Source organism: Lathyrus oleraceus, chromosome 3 (genome assembly GCF_024323335.1).
Source record: "Lathyrus oleraceus cultivar Zhongwan6 chromosome 3, CAAS_Psat_ZW6_1.0, whole genome shotgun sequence".
Lineage (NCBI taxonomy): Eukaryota > Viridiplantae > Streptophyta > Magnoliopsida > Fabales > Fabaceae > Lathyrus > Lathyrus oleraceus.
The window spans coordinates 233,574,465-233,595,343 of record NC_066581.1 but is presented as its reverse complement, the minus strand read 5'-3'; the positions used below and the strand labels follow the sequence as shown (position 1 = coordinate 233,595,343).

General features: G+C 35.6%; 1 pseudogene; it reads right to left on the bottom strand.

The window, feature by feature from the left end:
• Window positions 1-1,340: 1,340 nt before the first annotated feature.
• Window positions 1,341-4,523, bottom strand: LOC127130606 (uncharacterized; annotated as a pseudogene).
• Between the last annotated feature and the right edge of the window lie 16,356 nt (window positions 4,524-20,879).

The following is a 20,879-nucleotide window of genomic DNA, read 5'->3' as shown; positions in this document are numbered from 1 at the left end:
AGTTAATTAAATTCTGACCTTTTCCAAAAAGTATTTTTAAAGATTGAATGTGAGGACGAGAGTTAAGCATTTGGATTTAATTATATAACCTAAGTCAACAGAGCGAGAGTTTGAGATAAGGGTGTTTAAAACGGTCAGTATTTTCTTAAAAAGAGTTTCTGCAACTTTATTGTTTTCAAAATATGGTTTTTGACTTAATTATAAGTGACAGCAACATTAATATAAAATCATGGTTTATTCAACAGAGCGAGAGTTTGAGATAGAACCTTTAACCAATAAAGTTAACCGAAACGATTCATTTTAAAACCAAGAAACCGACAAAGACTTGATTCCCTAGTTTTGACGAATTACATACCGATATCCGTTTTATTAATATTCAATCTAGACATTAGTTTAGCTCTTAGTTTTTCCCCAAACAATCAAACATCTTCACCTTAGATTTACGTAGTAACTTTAGATAACGGTATATCGATTCATAAGTCCCTGTGGGATCGATATCTTTTAAAACTACGCGATAGAACTGTGCACTTGCAGTTTGTATCCCATTCTCGACTCACCCAGTCGAGCGATCATTTAGTTAATTTCAAGTGTGTTGCTGCATGAGTCCTTTTGTGACTAGAACTTTCTAGGCCAAAATTCTTCACTATATTCTTAACATACTTGCTTTGAGAAATGAAGATAGTATTATCCATTTGTTTAACTTGAAGACCAACAAAACAAGTTAATTCATCAACAATACTCATCTCAAATTTAGATTGCATTTGCTTGACAAATTATTGGACCATCTGGTTCGACATATCTCCAAACACAATGTCATCAACATATATTTGAGCTATCATGAGTTTACCATGCTCTTCTTTAACAAATAAGGTCTTGTCTATTCCCCATTTCCTATAGTCACTGTTGACAAGAAACTTAGTTAACCTTTCATACCAAGCCTTAGGTGCTTGATTCAATTCATATAGAGATTTCCTTAGTTTGTAAACATGATCTAGAAAACTAGGATCTATGAAGCCCTTGGGTTGTTCAACATATACTTCTTCATTTAAGTACCCATTCAAGAAGGCACTTTTCATATCCATCTAAAATAACTTGAATTTTAGCATGCATGCCACTCCTAAGAGAAATATTATGGATTCAAAACGAGCAACAATAGCAAAAGACTCATCAAAATCAACTCCTTCAATTTGCGTATATCCTTGAGCTACAAGCATAGCCTCATCAGATTTGTTCTTGTAAATCCATTTTTTGCCAATAACGTTTGTTCTTTCAGACCTGGGTACTAAGTCTCACACTTCATTCCTTTAGAACTGGCCTAGTTCTTCTTGCATGACATTGATCTAAAACTCATCAGTTAAGGCCTCTTTCACATTTTTAGGTTCAAATTTTGAGACAAAACAAGAATTGGATATCACATCTTTGGATCCAGTGGTGATCCCCTCATCAGGATTTCCAATAATAAGTTCCTTTGGATGATTTTTCTGAATTCTAAAAGAGGGACCTTTGTTGGCTTGAGGATTATCTGGTTTAGTACTTGCTAGCTCAATGTTGGACTCAAAGTCAGCCTCATTTTCTAAAACATTAGTCTGCTGAGATGATGTTCCAACATCTTCGTTGACATCAGTCTCTTTCTCAATGGTCAAATCATCAACCACAACATTAATGGATTCTATCATGAATTTGGTTCTTGAGTTAAAAACCTTATAAGCTCTGTTATTTGTAGAGTAAACAAGAAATATCCCTTCATCGCTTTTGGGATCCATCTTTCTCCTTTGTTCTCGATCAGCCAGGATGTAACATTTACTCCCTAAAACACGAAAGTATTTAACAGTAGGTTTCCTCCCTTTCCAAAATTCATAGAGTGTAGATGATATACTAATTCTTAGAGTGACATGATTGTGAATATACCAGGTACTGTTCATGGCTTCAACCCAAAAATGATAAGGAAGATTTTTTGCATGTAACATGACTCTTGCTGATTCTTGTAGAGTTTTATTCTTGCGTTCTACAACTCTATTTTGCTGAGGAGTAATGGGTGATGAGAATTCATGACCAATACCTTCAGTAGAGCAAAATTCATAAAAATTGGAAATTTCAAATTCCTTGCCATGGTCACTTATGATTCTAACAGTCACATTTTCCTTCTCTCTTTGAAGGCGTTGACAAAGGTCTTTGAAAACCTAAAAAGTATCTGATTTTTCTTTGATAAACTTCACCCAAGTAAATCTTGAAAAATAATTAAAAACCACATAAACATACCTCTTTCCACCAACACTTTCAACTTGCATCGGCCCCATTAAATCCATATGAAGAAGTTATAGAACTTTGAAAGTTGACTGATTTTGCAACTTCGGGTGTGACATCTTGGTTTGCTTCCCAATTTGACATTCACCACCTACTTTACCATTCTTAATTTTGAGTTTTGGTGGACCTCTAATAGCTTCTTTTGACACAATCTTCTTCATACCTTTGAGATTCAAATGTCCAAGCTTCTGGTGCCATAACTTGACTTCATCTTCCTTGGACATTAAACATGTGGAATAATAAGTAGTTTCTTGTGGTACCCACAAATAACAATTGTCTTTAGACCTAGCTCCCCTCACCATAACATCATTCTTCTCATTGGTAACAAAACATTCTGACTTGGTGAAATAACTTTTAAACCTTGATCACATAACTCACTAATATTGATCATATATTGCAATCAATCCTTTCATAAGAAGAACATCATATAGTCTAGGAAGTCCAGTACAAACTAACTTTCCTACTCCCTTAATTTCACCTTTAGCTCCATCACCAAACGTGACATAATTGGTGGAATAAGACTTAATATCCACTAAATACATCTTGACCCCTATCATATGTCAAGAACATCCACTGTCAAAGTACTGGTCTTCTCTAGCTGATGCTCAAAGAGAAGTATGGACTATATGACTAGTATCAACAACCTTAGGTTTCCACTACTTTCTAGTTTTAATCATCACATGATTAACCCTAGGTTGTGTTGGATGTTTTGGATAACCATACAGTCTGTAACAAAAAGGCTTTATATGACCACATTTACCATAATAATGACATTTCCAAGGCAAGAACTTGGATTTAGTTTGAGTTTTCTAATGTCTGACATGATGTTGTAACATTTGGTCGGACATGAGCTCATACTTCCTTTCATAAGGAATAAATTTTGTCACAAGGGTTTTTCCTTGGTCATTTAGAAATTGGTAATTAAAACCCATACCTTTTAAGTTTCCAACCCCTTTCCCAACTTGATGAATTTCATCTAACATATCAGACCCATTGTTCAATATTCTTATAAATTTGGTCATGTTTTCAAGTTTAGAGGTCAATATAGTAACCTCATTTTGAAGGCCAGAGATAGTAGATAAAAGTTTCTCTTTTTTAGCCTACAATTGAGCCATGACTCTCTTATGCTTTTCTCTTATCTTACAAACCTTTTCACTTCTGGCACAAAACTCTTTGTAGGAAACAACCAATTCTTCATAAAAGACATCCTCATCACATGACTCTTCATAAGATTCACATATACCAATGAAGATTGTAACATGCTTAGCAGTTTCATCATTAGGTTCACTTTCAGAATCATCATCAGATCAGGAAATAGACATACCCTTCTTTTATTTCTTGAGGTATGTGGGACATTTTGATCTAATGTGACCAAACCCCTCACATCTATGACACTGTATACCTTTTCCTTGATTTGGCTTTTCCTATGTTCTTGCTTTTCTCTGAAAATAATTGTTCTTACTGATGTCGAAAGACATGTTATTGACATTTGGCATTGGCTTCCTATCCATTCTCTTTAACGCCTTATTGAATTGCCTCCCAAGAAGCACAATAACATTAGAAATTCCTTCATCAGTTTCTAAGTTACATTGAACCTCTTCATCATCAGCGTTAGAGATAAAAGATATACTATTGTTCTTCTTTTCAGATTTATCACTGATAGCCAATTCAAAAGTTTGAAGTCTCCCAAAAAGCTCATCCACTCTCATGTTGTAAACTTCTTGGCCTTCTTCAATAGTTGTGACCTTCATGTCAAACTTATTCGATAATGACCTGAGAATTTTTATAACCAACTTCTCCTCTGACATCTTCTCTCCTAAGGAACTATATGTATTGGCAATGTCAAGAATATTCATGTGAAAATCATGAATGCACTCATCATCTTTCATCCTGAGATTCTCAAATTTGGTGGTGAGAAGTCGAAGTCTTGACATTTTTACTTTTGATGTGCCTTCATGAGTGGCTCTGAGGATTTCTCATGCACCTTTGGCCACAGTGCATGTATTTATTAATCTAAATATATTTTTGTCAACACCATTAAACAAGGCGTTCAAAGCTTTAGAGTTTCCAATAGCAACTTCATCTTCTTCCTTAGATCAATCCTCTTATGACTTCAAATCAATTGTGTCCTTCCCATCTTTGTCCTTCACCACAAGGTGTTCCCAACCTTTGATAACTGCTTTCCAGGTTTTGTTATCCATAGATTTTAGAAAAGCCATCATATGCGCCTTCTAGTAATCATAATTGGTGTCATCCGAAATAGGTGATTTGTTAACAAATCCTCCTTCCTTGTACATAGTACAAGAAAATATCTTCCCTAGAGCTTACCCAAAATAGAAGAGGGTGTCTGCTCTGATGCCAATTGAAATTTTGGCTCATAGAGAACAAATGTTTTATATGATGTCAGGACACCATAATGTCGAAGTCAATGTCCAAACATAGTAACGACACAAAAAGTAATAAACAACTTAAAGTAAATTGAAGGAAGTAAATAACACAAGGTATTTGTTAACCCAGTTAGGTGCAATTTCACCTACATATGGGGGCATCCAAGCCAGGAAGGAATTCCACTATAATAGAATTAGTTTGAAATCCTATGTAAACAACCTTCGATTTACAGTCTTCGCACTAATTATTACCCGTGATATTTCTATCTAAGACTCTCCTAAATATGAGACCACTCTCACTTTGTCTCAATCACACAACCCATGATAACAAAGATAATAATAAAATGGGAGAAACACTCTAATAAATAAAATTCACTCTTGCTTAAAAACTTACGAGTGATTCATAATTACAACTCAACTATCAGTCCAACTCTATCATCAAGGTGATATAAGAGTGGCTCACAAACAACAATGAACAAATTAAAACCTAATTCACACAATCACGTATATGGAGGACCTTTTTAGGTTTAGAGCCTTCCTTTAAATAGCATGAAAGTAGCATGGTCTTGATGAACAATTCAGGCTAAATAAACAATAGACCTAACACCATCTTCAGCGTAAATCACGAAAGAGAATATAATGTTTTCTTAAATGTTTTGACATACATTATTAGGAAACAAGGCAAAGCTTGAACTAACCTTTGTTGCTTTTAGAAACATACACTTCTTAGGCCGTACTATATGTGAATCATATCTTTAGCGACTCTTCAATGATCCCACATTTGAAATAAATCTTCCAAGAATGCGAAACAAGGCACACTACGATATCATACAAACATGTCAAGGCATCTTGTCCAACATATTGCTAGAACATTTATTTTAACAAAATGCGTCCAATCACAACACAACCAACCTAACGAAGATGATTGTTGTGGACCATGCTCAATAGTCGAAGTTACAAGGAGTTAATGTCGTAGACTTAAACCTATAGGTAAATATTAGAAGGGATAAGCAAATGCCTCTGAAAGAGCACGCCTTCGTATGAGGATTTCAAGATGAATAACAAATCACCTTGTTTGAAGAATGTTTGAAATTATTAGGCAAGATTACTGGCAAGGTTAAAAAGTTGAAAAAAACTCAAGATTGTGTTTTAAATTAACGATTCATTTATATTGTTTGCATAAGGAGAGTTGTTGACTCTACCACTTGTATTTTTCCCTTTTAGGAACTCTATTACTTTGAATAATAGGGTTACACTTCCCCTGCATGCAGCGATGGCTTTGTAGAGGACAGACAAAGGTTTCCCCCTCCCCCTGCTTATTAATTTTTTTTAGATGTATGATTAAATATAATATTAATATAAATAAGTGTGTATTATCTAAGATAAATGTTTGGCCATGAATAATTCAACTCAATATTATGTTCATGCCATTAATATAAATTTTCATATAATATAACATATCAATACATTATATAATATATTATTAATATCATATATAAGTCATTATTGTATTTGTATATAGTAAAGATTTTGCTGCAAATTGTTTTATAGTGCAATACATGTCACACACAAAAGTATTGTACTTGTTAAAAGTATAAATGTGTGACAATCTCTAATGGAAAAGGGCTATTAGAGCTTTGGGATTATTGTGTTATTTAGAGCTAGCTCACATGAGGTGAGAATCTAGTATATCTTTGTACTTTCTTTTTGTTACTAGTTGTCCCCGTATATCACGATTTTGAATATTTATAATCCCTTGGGTCTGGATCCCAGACTCCTTAAAATCCAGAGAACATAGTTAGATCTCACAACCCTCAATGCAACGTTTGTTGACCTAATACATATTTTATGCATGATCTTATAATATGGATGGATAAACCAAAGTCAAGGGAGATGTATCCAAAAAAGGGGCACCTTTTCTAAAAGGGGGGTAACTTGGTAAAGACAATGAGATAAGCATGTTCCTTTCACCCCGCCCCTAAGGCCTCTTCTAATTATACCACTACATAATCCCTCGAGCACAAGGGCTCGTAAAGGCCAAAGTGTTTTAACCTGTGCCTTTCTTCGGGCCTTCCTCATGAGCCTAGTCAAAAGTTTATTCCTATTTTTAGTTCTCGAAATTTCAGTCCTTATGAACGAGACTTAGTTGATCCTTTCAAGCGAGACTCTAATTGGGTTTTCCTGATGAAACTTAGTTGAGTCCCTCGGGAGAGACTTAGTTGAGTCCTTCGGGTGGGACTTAGTTGAGCCCTTAGGCGGTACTTAGTTGAGTCCTCCAGGTTAGACTTAGTTGAGTCCTTCAAGCGATACTCCAAATGTTTGGCATCACCTTTGTGTGGTTAGGCTTGAGACATGCTCCTATGTGTCGGTGATGGAACCCACGAGTTAACTGTGGGAATTTGAATGTTAATCAACTGAAACAACTTGAGAGTCAGCCAACTGAGAGAGATTGAAGCACCAAATGGGAAAAACGTGCATTACATTAAATGTAATTGATGATGATATTTCTTGGTTAGCCAAATTTGGCCTTACTCCCTATATGTGTGTCTAATACAAGGGATCTTTCTCATTTCTTGTATCTATTGAGACGCTCAGACGACGGTAAGTTGCACATACAATTGTACTTCCTTCTTTATAAAATGTCTAAATATTTTTCCTCTAATATTTTTACTCAATCTTTATCCATACAGCTAGAAGTCAGTACGGTTTTGTAGTGTATTTGCCATGTTTTTTTATCATAGTTATTGGTATGACTCTCTTCCTCCATTATGTTCGTGACTTTCTTGTTAGAATGCTGGTAGGGAGTAATTGCGCTTGTAATATTATATTTTGTAACCTTGCATATGAGACCCATACATCTATAATAGTAGCATTCATGCTTTTCTTGTTCTTATCAAGAGTCAATGGGAAAAGGTGACAAACGCGTTAATGTGTAGGATTTTGTATCCTTGTATTCTGAAGAGGAAATGCTAATGGCCTTTCGGCGACAAATTGGTCTTTCTAGTACGAGACACGAAGAAGACGTTATCTTGGAACCCTGCTCTAAAGGAGAGAGAGATAACATGGTCATCATGGATGGTTCGCTCATTGCTTATTTCTATTTCCATCTTCTTGTCATTTATGATTTGGGGGTCCTGATCCCTTTCACACTGCTTAGGGCCAAATTCTTGACGACCGCATTATCACCCCTTTCAAAATCAAGCCCAATGTTTGGGGTATTATTAGGGCCTTTGGAATTATGTGTCGCTCGCTAGAGGTTACTCCCACCGTTTGGGGTATTATTCTCTTTCTATAGTGTTAAGCCAACCCCTGCAAGTGGTTGGATGGGTCACTTTGTTTAGTTTTTTATGGAGGAAGCTATTGGTGCCTTGCTTCAACCCCTATTATGATTTGAAGGATAAGGTTATTAGACAATAATTGTATTATTAGACAATGTTCAATGTTTATAATATTAAATGAATGATTTGATAATCATAAGGTTAAGGTTATTAGACAATGTTCAATGTTCAATGTTATTACCCAAGTGATGATAATCTCATGTAATATTGCATAATTTGTTTTTGTGATAATGATCGTGTGTATGATTATCATTTTTCCCTTATATCTATAGTGAACACATATCATAGATTGTGTCACCCATGTATAGTCCCATATTATGTTTTTGGATACTCGAGTATACTTATTAACAATAAATAAGCTAAATACCTCATATCGACTTATTTCAGCGTGATTATACATTTTAAGTTCATACTCGACCACTGAGCCCTTATATTACTCCCACATACGTGGGAGGAAAAATATCATATAGGTCGCTCATCTTCCTCCACGTGACTTATTGAGTACACATTTAACCGACTTTATTGTTGTCTTATTGCAAACAATGTTTGACGTTATTAAAGTGAACGACACTTCATATAAGAACGTTACTGGTTTCTGGTCAAAGAATGATCAACAACACTTTCAATGTGAAATTGATAATAAGTTGATACTTACATAACACACCATGTAGTATTTTTATGACGAGTTAGTTTAGTATAAATATTACTCCTAATATATATCCATGTGAACACTTGATATGATTGTTAGTTTACTCACATAATAATCTCTATAATTTATTGTTGTCTCATTTGACAATAAAATCTAGCTAAACGTACTTAGGGGTGGAAAACGGGTATGACCTTCCCATTTAGGGCCGTCTGGTAATAGCCCACCAAAAATGGAGCAGGGCAGGCATGCATAATTAAGGGTGTGGTCAAGCATAATTAAGGGTGCATGCCTAAAATCTTGGCCCTCCCCATAAAAACATGAGTGGGGGGAGGAGACATTGCACCTTTTCAACCTAAAAATGCAAAAGTTTATGTTCATACTCGCGCCCACAAAATCATACAAACGAGTTGGGCGGGAGAGACACATTATAGTATGAGGGCCTAAAACCATGACTCACTTTGCAAAAAAATGCAGACAAAACGGGCATGCCCATTTTGCCATCTTTACACATACTTTTAAAATGACATATTTATATTTAATGGTGTCTAACATTTAAGTCATATTTAATTTTCTTTTAAACTAATCAACTACTATATGAGTTTTATTACTTTGAAAACAAACATAATAAAGAAAAGTTTTTTAATTATAAATAAGGGTTACTACATATTCTTCCCCTGGCCATATGGGTCATTTTTGAAAAAAAAATCCTTTAAAAAAAGTTTGATGAAATCCCCAAATATTTGAATATTCTCTCACTTTTGACTTTCTTCAGGAAAACTCATCAAAAAATATGATGCAACACTGTTATTTTTTCCATTTAATCTAATTTTGGCATGTGTATTTCAGTGTGTAAGATGACACAAATTCCCCCAAGTAAAAACAAAACCTTTAGAAAGACACATACTTTTAAAATGACATATTTATATTTAATGGTGTCTAACATTTAAGTCATATTTAATTTTCTTTTAAACTAATCAACTACTATATGAGTTTTATCACTTTGAAAACAAACATAATAAAGAAAAGTTTTTTAATTATAAATAAGGGTTACTACATATTCTTCCCCCTGTCATATGGGTCATTTTTGAAAAAAATTCTTGTAAAAAAAAAGTTTGATTAAATCCCAAAATATTTGAATATTCTCTCACTTTTGACTTTCTTCAGGCAAACTCATCAAAAAATATGATGCAACACTGTTATTTTTTTTCATTTAATCTAATTTTGGCATGTGTATTTCAGTGTGTAATATGACACAAATTCCCCCAAGTAAAAACAAAACCTTTGGAGCTGAGAGAGAGGGGTTCATTAAAAGGAAAACCCATAAGTGTAGCCTTCTACTTTCTTCTTCGTCGTTCCCTTATTCTGTTGCGTTTCTTGCAGTCGTCTTAGACATATTCTTCGTTGTTCACTTCTTCTTCTAGTTCCCTACTTCTTTGATGTTCCCTTCTCAGTCTCCCTGTTCATTTAACGAAAATGAAAATCTCACAATGTTCTAACTCTAGCATGTCTTCTAACAGAAGAATCACTCCCAAATATGGACATAAATCTCTCTACGAGGATGTTTGTTTCAAAGTCGAATGCAAATACTAGGAGAAAATACTAGAAATGCAAGTATTGAAGTAAAGAGGATGGTTGTCACTTAATCCATTGGGATGGTGAATTTTTTGGTGAAAGAGAAATAACTCTAACGGAAGGAAAAATCATATAACTGATGAGGAGAATAGGGAAAGATTTTGGGAAAGAGATTGATACTAAGTTGTGTTCAAGAGAGATGGAAGATTTAAAGAAAAATCCCATGGTGAAATATCACATTGAATAACCTCATTTATGCAATTACAAATATACCCGTAAGTTAAAATACGACTAAGAGTTACCGAAAACCATGCATTGAGACCTAAAACCTAAACATTAAATTTAAGAAAACAACAATGATTTACCCACACAGTGAAAACTTAAATTTGAAAAACTAAAAGTTACTGAACCATACGTTGGGACCATTGCAAATTTGATTAAGTTTTACAATCGTACCTTTTTGTCGCACTATAGGACCCCTGTGTCGCATTACGCGAAAAACCGGCGGGAAAACGAAACAACAGAGCCGCCACCGTGCGTTATTTATCCCAAAAGAGGGAAAGGAAACGCTCGAAGTAAACCTGGAAAAGACATGGTCTCGCGACCAGAGAAAGATGGGATCGGGAGTCAGTATGCGAAGGGAAGGTATTAACACCCCTACGCATCCGTCGTACTCGACGGGATCCACGCTCAAAAAGAATAGAAGAAAGGTTGCTAAAGACTGCTCAAACACTGCACAAGGCTGGAAGGAAACACCGAAAGACAAAAGAAATGGGACTCGGCAGGATATCGCATCCCAGGCCTACGTAGTCTGTCAAGCACAGACATCAGAGTCAACGTAGTTCGGGACAGGGGAAACGTGCTCGCTAGGATGTCGCATCCTATGCATACGTATCTTCTCTGACCGGAGAAGAATCAGAGCACTCGTAGCTCGGCTAACGCACGCCAAACAAAACACAGACAAGAAACCGACTGTCAATCGTTGGACTTACGCCAGACTCCACACAAACAGGCAAACATGGAAACTGAATGCCAATCGCTGGACTTACATCAGACTCCGAACCAACAAACACACACTGGAAACCAACTGCCAATAGTTGGACTTACGTCAGACTCCACACAAACAAACCACACACAGGAAACCGACTGCCAATCGCTGGACTTACGTCAGACTCCAAACGCACACAAGGGGGTTAAAAAAGAAAAAGGGCGCCCGGAGAGATCAGCTCATCTCCTGCCTACGTACCTCATCTGGTATGAGGATCAGGGCGACGTAGTTCCCCTACACAGGGAAAGAACTTCTAACCTAACCAGAGACAAAGGGAGACACAAACTACTAGGGAGACTACGACTCGAGCCTAGAAGTTGTCATGCATACGATCCCTATGTTGAGGTTTCTATCCTAACTTGCACAGGAAGCAAGCTAACCTAAACAACACAATCAATCACAAGCACAAAAGCAAGCACACACACTATATACAAACAAGTGGCTCACACAAGGCTAGGCTTTAGTCAAGGGGTCAAATCAACCTCGACAAACAAGCCAACTGGAAAAGGGTATGGTTAGCCCTTAACCCTAACATTAAGAGTTAGGGTGAAGCAGATGAAATGGGAAGTGAGGGTAAGACCTCACAACTCTTATCCCTGGCCTGGGAGAGCTTCAGACAATGAAAGTGTGGGAGTTCAGAATGTAGGAACTCTTCTCCACAGATGACTGACACAACAAGATCTTGGGTTCTTATTCACAATGCATCAACACCTGGGGTGTGAGCAAGGTGAATGACACACTGAATAGTAGGGGATGGATTACACATCCCTTTTATCTGCCAATGCCTCTTCACTTAGGAGGTCTTTGAGTGTACATGGCACAACATTAAACAAACACAAGCATTGCCTCTTAAGGAGGGCTTCAGACAGGTGCCTGCCCACATAACAGGACAAGTCTTCCAGACTACATGAAGTCAAAGGAATTATACCTTAGTGGTAAGCAAACCACAAGCTAGCAAAGCAAGTTCAAATGAACTCAAAGCAACTTAAGTACCTGTGAAAACATCTAAACCAATCAGTTCAACTGTACAGACAAACAATCAACAGTTAATATCACACAGACAGATAAGCATCATCAGACAACAATGAGCAAGCCACAAGCACAAATGAATTGGTTCTCAAAGCCTACAAAACACACAAAGGTTAGCCAACACAACCAATAATCAAGCTCAAATGAAGGATCATCATCACTCATGGAGATGTACTTGAACCTGAAATCACAATCCAAATGGTAAGTCCAAACCACTAGGTCAAAGCCTAGGGTCAAAAGAGGATCAAAAATCCAAAACAGAAGCTCAAATTTAACATGAATCAACTTCAAACACATATTGACATATCCTAAAAAGGCTCACATCAAAATCATTAACCAAATGCATTTCATGATCAAGTGAAGTCAAAGGTGATTTCAAAGCATCCAAATGGTCAACATGAATGAAAAATCTCAATCAAAACAGAAATGATTCCAAAAAATCTGGAAAAAACATGAGCAATCTAGACATCCATAACATACATCACACAAAAAATCAGAAGCGTTAGACATCATTTGGCATGGCAATCACATTGTACAATTCAAACAACCAATTGTGTGACACAAATTGTCACACCAAGTTAGCACAAGTGTAAAACAGAATTGGATCATGGGAAAAATGTCAAACCAAAGCCAAAATGTTCATCAATGTGTCAAGAAGCTACACACAAAATTTCAGGTTCATTGGATTATTTTTGAGCATCTTATGACCAGATAAGCAAAGCAATATCACACATGTATATGTATCCAATCATCCTAGAACAAAATATTTTTCAGCCAAGCACAACTTTCCAATTTATGCTCATAAAAAACTAGACAGAATGAGGAGCATATAGCAAAAAATTGGGATCAAATTGGTGCATTTTTCTATTTATTGTGATTTTTTGAAGTTGATGGAAAAATTTGAAGTCAAGTGAAACAAGCATGGCAAATAAAGGAGGGAAACATGGAAAATGGCAAGGCAATTTGAAAAGGTCCCTCGCTCAGTATCGAACCGTGCACGAATTTGAATTTGGTGCTCAACAAAACGGCAGCGTATTGGCTTAACCCTAGCGCCCAGAAATTCCAGAAATCGTAGCTAATCCTATGAAGATTTCGTAGCAAATTCCAAGCAGATTCATAGCAAATCTGGAAATTATATGAACTTCATCCTCTTCCTCATGAACATCGTGAACAAATTTCCAGAAAATCACAAAACAGTCCAGAAATTAACAAAACCTATACCAATCGATTCCTTGGCTCATGTACATGCAAGATCAACAATCAATTTAACATGAATCATCATACATCATTCAAATCGAAGGAAAGAAGAATTTGCATCAAACTTTTAATCAAGCATAACTTCATGAATATTGAGCCATTTCAATCAAACTTTATACCAAAATCATCACCAGCGAGAGATCTACATGAATATAACAAAGAATTTGAGAATTAGAGAGGTCGAATCCTGACCTCTTGAAGTGCAAAATTCGGATTTGACTTGTTTCAAGGCTTGTGATGGTCCAAAAATCCTCTGTAATGCTTGGTGAGATGATTGGTGGAAAGATTGAAGCTCCAGCACGTGTGGTTCCAGCTCAATTTGAAAATTCCATGGATGCTTCAAGCTTCATGTGTGGTCAAATATGGCATGAATGCTCCAAGATTTACGTGCAATCTCACTCTAATCTTTACCAGGACCCAGAATAATGCAAGAAACTGAGTGCTTATGTGAAGAATTTGGAAAATATTTTGAGAGAAAAAAATTTGATGATTCTTGAATCTAGATCTGAAATGAGTGTTAATGCTGAAAACAGTTGGGATTAACAATATATACCACTCCCTAATGATGCTGAAATCATGTTTAACCAAAATACAATTAAGATTAACCAATTGTAAGGTGTATGCACAAAATGATATTTTCACCTCCATGCATGAAAGGCCACGTGAACAGTGCTTAATTCTGGTCCAAAATCCCTTAAAACAAGCCCATGCAAGCTTTTGAATTGGTATTTTATGCTCATGATCATCAAAAATGATTTTAGAAATTTTTCTTCCAAAAACTTCACTAGTGAGCACATGATCATGCAATGGAAATTTATGCCATGTAATGAGATGCTTGGAAAGTACATGTTATGAGGATCAAAATGCAAAAAGAACCATTCATTTTGGAGCTTTGGTTCAAAACTTATGCCCATTTGAAGTTTTTAACACACTTTGCCATGATTGGATCATATCTCCTCAACCACACATTAGAAATTCATGATCTTGGACTTTTTGGAAATGGGAGAGAAAGATCTTCAACTTTCATGTTGGAGAAATTTCATTTGAAGCTTTCTTGATGATGTAAACTTGAATTGAAGTTGGTCCAAAACCTTTCCATTTTTGGAAAGTTCAAATTATAGGTCACTTGCTATTTTGGGAAAGTCTTGATCTGACTTCAAATTCTTCAATGTTGATGTTTGAAATGTCAAATGAGACTTGTTTGAACATGAATGAAGCATCTCTAACCACTTCCCACCTCCAAATCCATAGTTGACTTTGCAGTTGACTTCTGTTGACTTTTATGGGCCTCAGATGATTTGCACATGCACTGATGAGTTCTGAGCCTTCAACACTTGGCCAAATTGATTCAAAATGATCCTTGAGTCATGTGAGCTCATTGGAACCACCCTAGGGCTTTGATCTCATGGAAAATGCTCTTGTTGCCTTGCACAGTTGAATTTCCTGACCAGTCTTGCCTGATGAGATGCAGTGGACTATGCAATGCTAATGCAATCCTAATGACCTAAAAATGAAATGTATATACAAATGGGAGGTGCAAATTTGAGGTATTACACCCTGCAAAGAGATAGCACGCGAAAGATATGAAAGATATTGGTCGTTGAATGCTTCAATGTATTTTAATGGTGGACAAGGATGACCAATGAGGACAAAAGAGAATGGGTGTAAAATTAAGGTTTATTCATTACAAGAGGATTCACACACTCCCAGCTCTAAAGGTTTTGTTTTTTAATTAAGGGCATTTGTGTCATCTCGCACATTGAAATACACATGTGTAAATTATGTTAAATCGAAAAAATATAAAAAAAAACCAGTGTCACATCAGGTTTTTTGATGAGTTTGTCTGACGAAGGTCAAAAGTGAAACATTCTTCAAATGTTGAGAATTTCATCAAAAAAAAATTATAGTTTTTTTTTAAAATGGCCCATATGGAAGAGAGAAAAATCGGTATTAACCCTATAAATAATTAACATAATACAAGTTATAATTTTAATCATAAAACCATTGACATTTATGGGGTGCATCAAACTGGAATTTTTAAGAGGCTATTTTGATGAAACAGTCATTAAAAATTTAAAAGATTTTGTAAGATTTGGCAAATTTACCGAGATAACCCACATTTTCGAAGAAATTCCCAAAATAACCCAGTTTTCAAAAAAATTCCCAATATACCCCACTTTTAGAGGGAGGCGCCAATTGGATTGGCGCCCCCTCTTAAAAATTGCAAGGAGGCGCCAATTGGATTGGCTAGGGCACCTGCCCTAGCCAATCCAATTGGCGCCTGTGTGTAATTTTTAAGAGGGGGCGCCAATCCAATTGGCGCCTCCCTTAAAAAAGCCTCAAATGAAAAAACTTCCAACATGAAAGTTGTAGATCTTTTCAAGACAATGAATTTGGATATAAATTTTGCATCATTTGGATTTTTTATGAGAAAGTTATGGGCAGTTGAAGTTGGACTTCTGAGTTTGTCAACTGTTATCAGACCGATAATGTTTTGTATTATTGCATGTGTTTCTTTTAGGAATATGAATTTTTGTCCAACATAACATTTGAACTAGACATCTTAAATTTTCCAATGCACTTGGTCCCACCTCAAAATAATAAAAAATGAGTGATTTAGGTCCCTGCGAAGTTGACCCAAAATTAGGGTTTATGTCAAAACAAGTGTATGTGAATTTTGCCAAAAGGGACCAACTTCAAGCCCTTTAGTTTGAATGATAAAAGCCTAAAATGACAAAACCTTCAACATAAAAGTTGTATATCTTTTCAAGATAATGAATTTGGACTAAAGTTTTGCATCATTTTCAATTTTTATGAGTTAGGTATGGGCACCTGAAGTTGGACTCTTTGACATTTTATCTGTTATCTGACCTATAATGTTTTGTATTATTGCATGTGTTTGTGTTAGAGTTATGAATTTTTGTCCAACATAAGAAGTGAAGTAGACACCTTAAAGTTTCCAATGCACTTGGTCCCACCTCAAAATAATTAAAAATGAGTGAGGTAGGTCCTTGCGAACTTGACCCAAAATTAGGGTTTCTGTCAAAATATGTGTATGTGAATTTTGCCAAAAGGGACCAAATTCAAGCCCTTCAACATAACAATAACAAGTCCTTGAATTAGGGTTTCTGACCTATAAATTTTTGTATTATGATATGTGTTTATTTTAGAATTATGAAAGAAACCTAATGTTTGGAGTTTACACAAAGATAAATTTGACATAATACGAATTGATATTAATAAAATTTGGATTTTACACAAAGAATCCTAATGGTGATGACCGGGATCACCTAACCGACCTCCGGTCCCACATCCCCTAGCTACCCTAACCCTTGGCCCTAACCCACGTTGACGATTCTGCACCGGTGTTTGTTCATCTGATGGTCCAAGAGCGTCATTACCTCCTACAGGAGAAGATCCGTTGAGGTATTCAGCCAACTCAGCATAGTCTTCAGTATTCAATGATGGTGTACCGGCGTAGCTGAGCTCATGACCCATGCCAGAGAAGTTGGGGTGTGGTTGACTCATGGATGGGCGACCGGGACGGTTGAAGGGGGACATGGGTGACAATGATGGGTCTAGGAAAGGTTGGAAAGGTTGTTGGGGTGTTTGGAAGAGATATGGTTGTGGGATGTTTTGGTATTGTGATGTTTGGGGTTCTTGGCTACGGTAGGTGATGGGGCAGTTAGTGTTTTGGGTAAGGCGACTTTGGTAGGGTGATGGTGTGGGTGCGAAGCGATGTTCGGTCGAAGGTTGATGGTCCATTTGTTGGTGGTGGTATGGGGGATGTTCTTGGTTTTGGGGTTGGGTGAATGGCATGTTTTGGTGGTATGTTTGTGTGTTTGTGGAACGGAAAGTTTGTCGGATAGGTGGTTGTGAGTAACCGGGCTGAGAATGTTGTTGGGGGTTAGATGTTGATCCTTCTTGTGTGTAACTTGTCTGGCGTGGGTCAAGTTCGCAGAGACCTAACTCACTCATTTTTTATTATTTTGAGGTGGGACCAAGTGCATTGGAAAATTTAAGATGTCTAGTTCAAATGTTATGTTGGACAAAAATTCATATTCCTAAAAGAAACACATGCAATAATACAAAACATTATCGGTCTGATAACAATTGACAAACTCAGAAGTCCAACTTCAACTGCCCATAACGTTCTCAAAAAAATTCCAAATGTTGCAAAATTTATATCCAAATTCATTGTCTTGAAAAGATCTACAACTTTCATGTTGGAAGTTTTTTCATTTGAGGCTTTTTTAAGGGAGGCGCCAATTGGATTGGCGCCCCCTCTTAAAAATTACACATAGGCGCCAATTGGATTGGCTAGGGCAGGTGCCCTAGCCAATCCAATTGGCGCCTCCTTGCAATTTTTAAGAGGGGGCGCCAATCCAATTGGCGCCTCCCTCTAAAAGTGGGGTATATTGGGAATTTTTTTGAAAACTGGGTTATTTTGGGAATTTCTTCGAAAATGTGGGTTAATTAGGTAAAAAATCCGTAAGATTATCCTGACTTTTGAGATTTTGTTTAAAAGGTTGTTTATATAATCAAGATTTTTCAGTTTAAATTTCTAAGGATTTATATCACAGGTTTTTAAGATTTCAAAATATTTTATGAATTTTTAAAATTTCAAAGGATTCAATAAAATTTTATATATAAAAAACAAAGAGAAAAAAATGATAATAAATAAATTCTAAAATCAATACAAATGCCTAAAAGAATAACAAGGTGATTTTAACTTCATATTCTCCTAAGTAACATTTCTCTATATATTTACAGATATATTTATTCTCCATAAATTAACATCTTTTATTTTTTACATTTTTGTACCTGAACTACATATTCATAAGTAAATGTTTTCATAGATTTGGATTGTAGTAAATCGAAGATAATGACCAAAGTAACCCTTATAAGGCTATGAACCCATACTAAAGATTTGGGAGACTAGAGTAATATCATGCTGCCTTGTGCTCTGGAACTTGGGGACCATTTAAACCTAAAAATACCATGAGCCCAGACTAATCAAGGGAGATTGAATGAGCATGGACTTTGAATAAATGTTTGAAATCCAAAATGTCAAGTCAGGTAAAAGAATGAGCACATGATTAACCATCAACCTAGTAGGCCTAAAACTCGACTCCAACCGTTCCATAAGTCCAATCCAAAATAAACAAGAGAATGAAAGATGATCTCCTTACCCAAAAAAAAGAAAAATATCATGGTCACACTATAATATCATGGTCACACTATATTTTGATAGAGTATAGAAGCAACCATGTCACAAATATGAGATTTATGCAAGAACCCAAATCATTTTTCTCACTTTATACTTATCATTTCTCCACACTAATGTATGATGAGATCGATACTCTTGAATTAGTCGGTCTCAAAGTCGGATACCAAATTTTTTATAAAAAAAACTTAAAATTTTGAGCTAAAATTATAAATACAAAGTATTTTGTATCCTTTTGATCACATTGATCACACAAATGTATGAGATTGGATAAAAATGAATCTTAGAGATTGAATAATTCTTTTTCAAAAGAACAATTATTGTTTTATAATTTTCAAAGATATTAGTGAAAGTGGATTGAATAATAATTTAATTAAAAAAAACACCTAACAAAAAATAGTATCCACTTATAAAATCTTAATCATATAAAAATAACACAACTCAATATAAAATAAAATAAAAACATTCAAAAAATATAAGCGTAAATTTTTTATATCAAATTGAGTGTGTATGAGAAAAATAATAGATAAAAAAAATATGACGATAGAAAAACCACAATAAATTGAAATAAAAAATTATTTTAGTTCTATGCATATTTTTCAATCAACATATTTATTTATTTATACTGATTTATTATTATTATTATTATTATTATTATTATTATTATTATTATTATAGAACGATAAATAGAGCATAGTTGAGACAAGAAGATGAATCTAGTGGATTGAAGTAACAAAGTTCATATTGAGTTTGTTATTTATAGAGAAGCTTGAAATGACAACTCAGTATAACAAACTAACAAATCAATCTCTAACTGGCTTGTTAGTATTAGTTAAGTCCAATTTCTATTATTGCTTAATACACTATAATATCTTCCCCTCAAATGGAGGTGTCTTCTTAGATGAAGTCTTCCCTTAGTATGGTGTAATCTTGTCAACTACTAGAAGGTGATCCCTAAGAGCTAGAAACCTCAGTAGAGACAAAGGTTTTGTCAAAATATAAGTATTTTACAAATATGGTGAAATATGCTTGACACAAAAGGTCTTGTTGATGACTTTTTCTCTAAGAAAGAAAATTTCTAACTCCATGTGCTTAGTCTTTGCATGGAGAACGAGATTGTGAGATAGTGAAACAATGCTTAGATTGTCACGGTAGAGAATAGGGGTAAGAGTGGTTACTTGAAGCTCTAAAAGAATATACTGAACCTAGAGTACTTCTTCTGCAGTGCTTGCAAGACGCATGTGTTCAACTTCAGTATTGAATCTAGCTACTAGGGTTTGTTTCTTATACCACAAAGAAACAAAATTGGAACCAATGTAGATACATGATCATGATGTTGATTTTCTATCATCAGGGTTAGACCCCTAGTCAGCATTAGATAAAACTGTAATAAGCATATGCTTGACTGTATTTGATGGTAGAAAATTAAGGCCATGATGCATGGTACCTCTAAGATATCTCAGAACCCATTTCACATCAACCCAATGACTATGCATAGGTTGAGCCAGAAACTGACAAGCCTTCTTGACTAAGAAGCTGACCTCTTGTCCGGTAATGGTGGCATATTGTAAAGCTCCTACCAGAAACCTATAATAGGTGTGACCTTGAAGGTTATATGAGCCATGTCTTGTCAACTTGAGACTCGACACCATTTGAGTGGTTAGACTCTTGGTATCGCTCATATTAGTTTTGGACAAGAGATCTTTGATGTATTTAGTTTAAGAGATAAAAGACCTCCACTTGAAAAATGAGACACTTCAATCCCTAAGAAATAGTCAAGTGTGCTTAATTTCTTGAGAGAGAATTGATAATGAAGTTGGGTGACTAGGCTTTGAATATGACTTTAAGAGTTCCCTGTGACAAGGATGTCATATACATACACAAGCATAAACATGGTATAGGTGGGGTTGTTGAGAGTAAATAGTGATGGATCACATTTACTGGTGTGAAATCCAAAGCTATGAAGTGTAATAGTAAGCTTTTCAAACTAGGCCATACATGTATGCTTCAAACCATAAATGAGCTTCTTGAGTTTGCGTACCAAAGATGTCTCAGAGTTGAGAAAACC